Here is a 9,059-nt window from a genome sequence, read left to right as displayed (position 1 = left end):
GATGAATCACAGCTTCTCAAGAGAAATCCTGACTATCTGCATGAAATGGCAGAATTTGTCACTCTCCAGCAACATCTAAGTTAGACCTGCATTCTACCTGGTTTGGAGCAAAAATCAAACCCAGACGTCAGACCTTCCACGTGCTAAAAAAGCATCTTAGCCTACTTTAACAATAAATGATATATGTTTTACTAATTGCAGCAAGGATTTCAGGCTGATTATGCCTCTAGACATCACATAAATGCCTCTATTTAGGCATGATGATTCACACCTCTATTTGCTTCTAGCACAGAGGAAATGCAGAGGCCAAGGACTTTGCTATGAACCACGGCACTCACCAGTACAACTTGGAAGAGCCTTAGCTCTCACAGTCTGTTCCTTAAAATCCTGCCAAATCTTAACAAAATAGAAACCTGATTATAAGTCAGCTACTTTCTGTCACAAATTGAACTATATGCATTGCATATTACTGCTTCAAGCTTGGGAAAATACTATACTTCTAAGCAGTAGTGTCTTTGAAGGTTCACTTTACAAGTTCAGAAGATGGCAAGCTTGAGCAGTCTGATCTCGATGAATGTGCTTTGAAAGTTTTAACTTTGTCCTGGAGGCACAAAGTGCAAAAATATGCTTTAGTTTTTATTGTAAGATCCAGTTAAATCATCTTCAAACTGAGCTACAGAGGAATTAAGAATGATTGTGTGGAACATTTCTTACCACATTTTCCCCAATACGCAAGTTCTCATTAAACAAGAAAGGAAATCAAACGTCTAATTAAACTATTATTCATAATTATTATTTTTTTTTCTTTTGCTCTACTATTAGTAAGCAAGGACATAACCTAATTACATTACCATAAATATGTGCTGTCACTTCCCAGAATCAGTATTTTTAAGCAAGATTTAATTCAGACTGAATGTTGGAGTGACATTCTCATACTGACAATTTTCCAAATACTTACTTCTTATTATTTAAACAAAACATTAAAGTCATTAAAGGGAAAAGCCTCAGAACAAAGTTGGCTGTTTATCCAGCAAAAATCCTGTAAGGGAGGATTTTCATTCACCCTAAGGAGGCCTCTTCAGCGCTATTTATTCCAAAGAGCTTGCATACAGGTGCTGCTGCCAGGCAAATATTAGAAGAATTGTCATCTGAAATGCTAAGTCAAAGCAGCATGGGAACAGGAAGAAATTTCCTTTATCATCTCCAAACACATTTTTGGTTGTTCTGTCCCAAGCCTTCCATGCTATATGGTAGGTCAAAAAAGGAAAGTAGTGATGAACTTCATGCAGGTCCAGCTGATCAGAATTTCAGACCAAGAAAATATTTTAGACTTGGCTTTATGTCTTTGAGAGCCATATGTTGATTTTAGCAAATCAAGATGACATTTGCATAGAAGAGAGAAGGAAGATGAAGATGTACTTTATTTTTTCTCAGCATTGTGCTCACTAGTAATCATAGTTGCTGCTCTCATCACACAGGTGGGCTTTTTGGCTTCACCCAGCCAATTATTCTCCTATCCATAGGAAAGCAGGAACACAGAAGAACAGCAGTACAGGACACTGCCAACGTTTTACCTTCAAACATGCAGCACCTACAAATTCCTTTAGCGATCTCCAGGACATTCAATGCATTTCAGACCTACGAGGAAGATATCTCCATCCGTATCCATTGGGAGGGGGGTGGAGAGGAAGGCACCAAGTGTTTCTCTATCACATTCTGCAGCAAAAAGTGCAGCTCCTGGACTAGATGTACGAGTAAGGCAATGTTTGTTAGACAGCACAGCATCAGAAATGAATTATTTTCTGCGCAAAACTGAAACGAGTTGCCTGGTACTGAGCATTCCTTATGTTAAAAGGCTGCAGACATCTATTTTATATTTAATTTACTCTCGTATTCCAGAACGATCACTTGTTGCTAGGAGTGCAATTTCGCATTTCAAATTCTTAAAGCTGTTTAAGAGACAACTGAGTTGCAATGCCAGAATTCTCCAGCAGAGGCCACAGTTGAGCTAAAACAGCGTGTGCTGCGGTCTCAGCCGGAGCTCCAGCGCCCTGATCACTTGCAGCGCTTTCACACACGCTCCTACCATTTTGCTATGTGCAGTAAATTGTAATAAATGAAAACCGGGCAACCAGTCTGCATTCATAATGATTTGTATCTCACCAACGCTTACTGTAACAACATCACTGATGGAAAATGGTACCTTTAAGGCTAAGGAGTTTCTTTGTATTTTGCATGTTCAAAAATCTTAGGACTATCAGTAGAACGTATGTTGCTGTTTACCTTTTGATTTTAATCACCTAAACAAAAAATGTCAGCAGCCCTTTACTGCTGACATTTAATAATCTTTGATTCTCAAACAGCTCTGGAAATAAACTGAGAGTTTGGGCTGCAAATAAAATCAGGTGAGAGAAGCAGAACAAGAAGGCAGGTAAAAGTGTAAAGTTACATAGTTGTTGATACAAGTTCAGTTTGCTCTCAGGAATGATCATCATGTGAACTTGTGATGACACAGAACTTCTCTTGGTTCTGAACATATCCTAGTTACTTTTTAAATTGGCTACAAACAAAGTTGAGTGCCAGTCATTTGGTCTTAAGCACTGACATGGAGAATAAGGGAACAGAAGCACAGGATCCAGACTCAAGGTTTTAAGTGAACTATAGACTTGTCTCAACATCAAGGTGAAGACAGCTTGAAGAGCTCAAAGTGAACTTATCTCGCTCAGAGGACTTGGATTTTGGCTCTGCCAGTCAGAAAGCAAAGCAGAGAAAGGGGCTAATTTAGGTACTTTGAGTCTCTGTTGAGAGGAGACAGTGTATTTTCATGAGTTAGTAACTGTTCATCCATTCTGATTTCATCCTCAGACACTGAAATGAAAGTGTAACTTCTGAAAAAGTGACTTTGAGAACAAAAAAATTGCTGAATATCAGCAGTTAAGACTGCTTGCTTATAAAAATGACAGCGAAGAGGTTAATAAATGGAAATCTCACCTGGTAGAAAGATACAAGAAAGCCTCTGATTAGATAATGAATGGACTTTGCATTGTTTGTGCAATGATTGCCTGAATTACTTACTTCCAACTAAGAAACACTCAGCACTGACTTTTTAAATAAAAACCTTTAACCTGGTATGATCAGTCAGAACATAAGAGATTTGTTATTAATTAAACTATCTTCTGCTCTGGAAAATGTGCAATCATGGTTAGAGGTTAACAGCACAAAGTGCTATTCCAGAACCATGGGAGTAAAAGAAGTGATTCTTGAAAACCGTGGAAGAAAAGGAGTGGAACAGAGAACTCACGTTGTTGTCAGTTTTCTCCACTACTGACCAACATTTATTCATAGAATCACAACACTGAGGCACAAAGCAACATTAGCACTCATCTGCAAGTTACTACTTCTATTAGCCTTTTAAAATTACTTGAAGTACTTATATAAAATAACTTTTGATTTTGAGGAACTGCATCTGGTTTTGGACCTTGGACATTATTGGGCTCCTGGCCTGATTTACAATAAGTGGAGTTGCAATAAAAAAGAATGAGCTTCAAGTGTTTCCATTAGTTGAAGACCATTTGCACGAAACAGTAGGTTGGGTAACATTGTTATGGAGGGCTGGTGGATAACCCTGCAAGAAAGCCTTAGCAATATGGATCAGTGCCAGAGCAAACAGGAGAAGCTGCCAAACTCTTCCACAGCTATCTTCTATGAATCTTATCAGTACTTTTAAATGATAAGTAGCATAGGTTTGGAAAAAAGGCTGCCTCTATTACCTCAGCAAAATATTTAATAGCTTGGTGAGATTTTGCACGCAAGATAATCACTGCATGGGCCAAACAATAAAACAGGTACAAATTACAGTTATGCAACTCAACAGAAAAACATGAAAAATGACTCTTATGTAACGAAGTTATGGCACATGAAAAAACAGAGTGGAGGTAAAATTAGCACTACCACAAGATTGTCTTTTCTAAATGTCTGGAAAGTGATGGAAGCACAATATAGTCAATTGGCAGTCTAAAATATAGCATTTATTCCAATCAGTCTATTTTTTTTTTTTTTTTTTCCAGTCAGATCTTGAAATGGGAAGTCCAGGACAATTTCTATTATAAATGACTTCGAAAATTTATACTTAGAATTTCTTCCTGCTATAAATTTTCTCTGAAAAATACTGTTTTAAGAAATGCCAGTGTTGGCGTCAAACATTATTTATAAACAGCACCTCAGACAAACAGCTAGAAATTAATGAAATAAGCATATTCAATGTCTTGTGTTGTAATGCTGAATGGTAAATAATAGAAAACCTTAGTACTTGAATGTTTGCTTTGAAGCAAAAAGCTGTATCTATTAGAGTACTGACAAATCTTAGCCAAAGTAAAGAGTACAGCTGTACTTCCGTAAGTGCTGAAACCATCCCTTATCCTGCATTCTTTATAAACTTATACTCACACATCAGATGAAGAACCAGTGAAGAAAAAAAAAGCTTGTAATTTGTTTTAGACCACAATAAAGACGAGCCTCAAAGAAAATGTCTGCGCCCAAAGTACCTTTGACTGCACAATAACAAGCAATAAGTAAAGCAGGCAAAATGGCTATAAATTTCTTTCTCTTTCCCAACTTCCCTCCACAACATTTGGAACATTGCCAAAAAAAACTGTATACAGTGTGAGAGCAATTAGGTAGAGGTATGCTGCTGTGTGGTTTCTTAATTTCCTAAGATGTGCCAATTTGGATTTTTACCGCATCTCAGGCAACCAACTTATTTAACCAGGCTTACCACCTTATTTAACTGCATTTAACAGAAAAATCACAGGGAAAAAATGCAAGAGAGACAAAATATATTAGACTTTAGTCAAAGGTTACAGCTTTAGTCAAAGCAATGGTTGTGTAATTGAAAGCAGCACAGGTTTGGCCAGCTTACTTGCCAGAGCCCAGCACCTGCTACTTCAGCAGAGCCTGCAGGGAACAGGTCGTACAGACCTCTGCCCAGACAGAGGGTTAGTCATTGCCACATCTGGGCTGACTTTCACTAAAGCAGTCAAACAAAAGGTGTTTGGTCAGGCATCCAATTGCTGTGCTTCATTTCCTTTGATCTATTATGTAAAGACAACATCAGGGTGAAGAAACAAAGTGTTTCAGAGAGCTATTTAATGTAGGTGAGGAGGGAGAACAAAAAAGTCTGGATATGATCTAGGAGGGTGAAGTAATTACAATAGGCTGAATAAAGCAAGCTAGGGGAAGTGGAAGATCTGTGATTGGGTTCTGACCACCAGGAGACTCATCTCCTAGAGACTCCCATACAGTCTCACACATCAGTGCCATCTGAACACAGACAGTGATATGTCAGCTTCCACAAGAGCTCAGCTGCACTGATGTCTGCACATTTTCAGTGGCCATTTTCATTCTGGATGGCCATTACCCTATCAGAATCTGCAGCTGAAAGACAGATGGACTTCAAGCTGAAAACTTGCACATCTTCCACCCCTAGCACTGAGCCAGAGAAAAGCTGCCTTAAGGCATTTTATATTTTCAGTCTGTTTGGGAGTGTTGCAACTTAGTTTGTGAACACTACCTTCCATCATATTACTTGGTAATCCTCACAAAATATTTGCACAAGGTCAAACAGGTTCTTGAGATCTAAGTGGAGAAAACAGAAAAGAAATAATTCATTATTCATAAGCCATTCACATGTAGACAAATATACTAACTTCTGTCAACGCTGAAACAATAATCTCGTGCTGAGACAAAGGCTTATTGCATGAAAAAGATACTGAAAAAAAAATTCAAAAAAAAAAACCAGCAGAATTCTGAGTAAGAGAAAAAGTCAATCAGGTTAAAAATGGTAACAACTGAGAGGAATAAAGTAAGAATAAGCACTGATGTTAACAGCCACAGCAAATCTGTTCTGAACATTTTTTATCATATACTATCAAACAGGGTGTGCAGTTTTGCTTCTGACTTGTTTTATTACAGTTTTGCAGTATGTGAACTGAAGTAAGATTGAGGTGAACGTTTCAAGGTTTTCAGTAAACTATCAAAATACTGTGCCCAAGTTCCTCTGAAGAAAAGTTTGAAGTAACCTGCATCTAATGTTCCCTTTCAAGATAAACTACCATCACTTAACAAAACAGGTCAGGCTGTAATTTCTAGGAGAGAAAAAAAATACAGTTATTCTGCTCCAGTAAGCAGGATGTAAAAATAAATAAATAAATAAATAAATAAAAATCACCTGCAAATAAGTTTCAGCACAGCTCCTGAAGGCCTGTTTACTCTCAGAATGCAATGAAGTGAGACTTACAATTGTACTAGAGTTGAACTTCAACTTTGAGTGGAACTTCACCATGACATAGTTCAAGCTTTTATCATACTACTAAATCACATCAGGCCTATACAGCAATCCAGGCTGTAAAAAATATCACCACCAGTGAATTTAACATCAAGCTACTTCACCTGCTACTTTTACACCAGTATCTCATTGTTTAGCCTCAATTAGCTTTCAGACTATGGAAAGAGGCAATCCTTTGCACACGTGGCGTTTTCAGGAATCGCCTTCAGTCTATGTGATCCATCCCCTCAAATTAAATCATCTTAAGCAAGAAGAGGACCTCTGAGCTCCTCATGTGAAAAGTTTTCGTAAGAAAAGTATAGTGGTACATTACTAATGGGACAAAAGAGAAAGGGAATGTAACACACACATTGCTAGTACCTTTAAGAGTTACTTGGGAGATGATGGTTGAGCACAGATTACAAAAGCCTTTCTCTTTGATACTGGAGATCCAATATGTAATTGGGAATCTAGCCATTACTGAGTCAAACCACTAATTTGGCAAACTTGCTTTAGTTTCATTTGCAGTCACCAAGAAGGGGCATTATATCTTTTCTCAGTTCTTCCCAAACCAGCTTTATGAAATTGCTGGTTACATCCTTAATGTCAGCTGGATCAATGCCCAAATCCAACTCTGTATGTCATATCTGGGTCATCTCAGCTTGACTATGAGCTCCAGCTTCAGTTCCAACTGAATTTTAGAATACTACCTATGAAAAAAAGGCGAAGCTTTACCATGGATTGCATATCATGTCATAATCCAGCATCAACAAGAGATTAGAACATCCACCTCTGCAATATTGCTTTGAAGCCTTAAACCCCGCAGCAAGAAAACCCCAATTGCAGAGCGGTTTGACTTGAGCTTAGTGTATGAATGCCCTTAAAACCTCCAGTTTTAAGGCTAAATTATGAGTTTTCCTTATTTATACTAGCTTTCTGTGATACAGATTATATGGTGCATGTATGCATGCACATCCAAGACAGGATCATTCAGTTCCTGTTCACTTTACACTGAGAAACACAGTCAAAGGGCACATATCTGTCTTCTTCCTCTGAGACAGAAGGAGGGAAATGAAGGCCAGAAGCAGAATGAGGACTGAATAATTAGGAGAAAAAAGGGGGCAAAAGGAAGGGTCCAAGGGTAAAATTATTTAGCATTAAGAATCATTTAAGATATTTATTACAGGAAAACAATGAGAGCACTACATTTCTTTCCAAAATGGTGGAGCCTCCTTCTCTGGAAATACTCAAAATCTACCCGAACACTTTTCTGTTTCACGCATTCTGGGGAAAGTGCTTTAGCAGGGGGTTGGATCAGGTCATCTCCAGAGGTCCCTTCCAACCCCTACAATTGTGATTCTGATCAATGGAAAAAAATCAACAGCACTTTTTTCCCCTCCTCTTAGCACACAAGCAAAGTAGGCTATAAAGGCCTGTTGTAACACAGCGAGCACATTTTTTCATGACTAAACATTCGTTGTCTGGAATTCCTATCTGTGATGTTAAAAAGCAGCTCTTAACACACCTAAAAATACATTTTGCAAGAAGGCCCAGTCAAACTACGTACATCTTTGAAAATGTTTTTTCCCCATGCAAACTTCTAGATTAAGGTCTCAAAATTAGTCTTGAGTACTCATACAGCCTGTTACTTAACTTTGAAACATAGCAAATGGGAAACAGATAGATAGGTGGAAGTTCACCTCTACTATACAACTTCGTTGCTTACAATCAAAAAAATATTTTCTTAGTATCACAAACTGACGCCCATAATATTTAGTAAGAAAGTAGATATTTCTTCACATTCACTCACCCAATTAACTTTTAAATTGCAAATAACAATGAAACAGTTTAAAAAGAAGGATTCATGGAGCTCCTACTCAGAGTACTCAAACTCTCACAGGCGAAGTGTGGAATCAACCCACAACAACCTTTTCCTCCTGTGGTATCTCATAAGAGAATACTCTTGCTTAGATGTAATTTTGTGGGAAACAGTGGCTTGCATGCCTGTCAGCTAATGCATCAGCTCTCCAAAAGAACAGTACACAGCCATTTTCTCTAAGACAAGCAGATGTGTAATATTTGCAAGTCAGTAACATTGATTTTATGGATGCTAAGTCATAAATACCCACACCAAGCTTAGCAGGCAGTTCTCATGAGTGACTTTCACCAGACAGTTCTCTAGTTGGTTCAATAAAGGAATTCCGGACATACTTTTTGTAACATACATGAAGCAATAACTATCTGACCCAAATCTACCTCACCCTTTTCCCAGAGAAGATGTAGCAATTCCACATGCTCAGTCACCTCTTGCTATAGCTCACTTCAGCTACTACCTTCTGCAATACTAGAATCTGCTACTTTGTTTTCTTAAGTGTTAGCACTCTCCCATGTAGCAACAAAGGGAAAAGACCCTGGAGAAGCTCTAGGTTTTAGAACTGTCAAGCTCATTTCTCATTCCATTGTTACCAATGAACATCTGAAAAACTATGAAGAAATTGAGTAATTCTTAATACAACCAAAAACTGCATCGCAATAACCTAGAAAACAAATATTTAATTTTACTTGAGGAGAACACAAAGTCAGAATACAAATAAGATTGTGTCATGTCACACAAACTCTCTTAGTTTTCACAATGCATAGTCATAAATAGATTTATCACCTGGATTACTTGTACAAATAGCATTATTGTTCACTCAGTGCTGCCTATCTGCTAAAACCCCACTCTAGAGCCTTTAGA

Source organism: Meleagris gallopavo, chromosome 5 (genome assembly GCF_000146605.3).
Source record: "Meleagris gallopavo isolate NT-WF06-2002-E0010 breed Aviagen turkey brand Nicholas breeding stock chromosome 5, Turkey_5.1, whole genome shotgun sequence".
Classification (NCBI taxonomy): Eukaryota; Metazoa; Chordata; class Aves; order Galliformes; family Phasianidae; genus Meleagris; species Meleagris gallopavo.
This window is presented reverse-complemented; position numbering follows the sequence as displayed.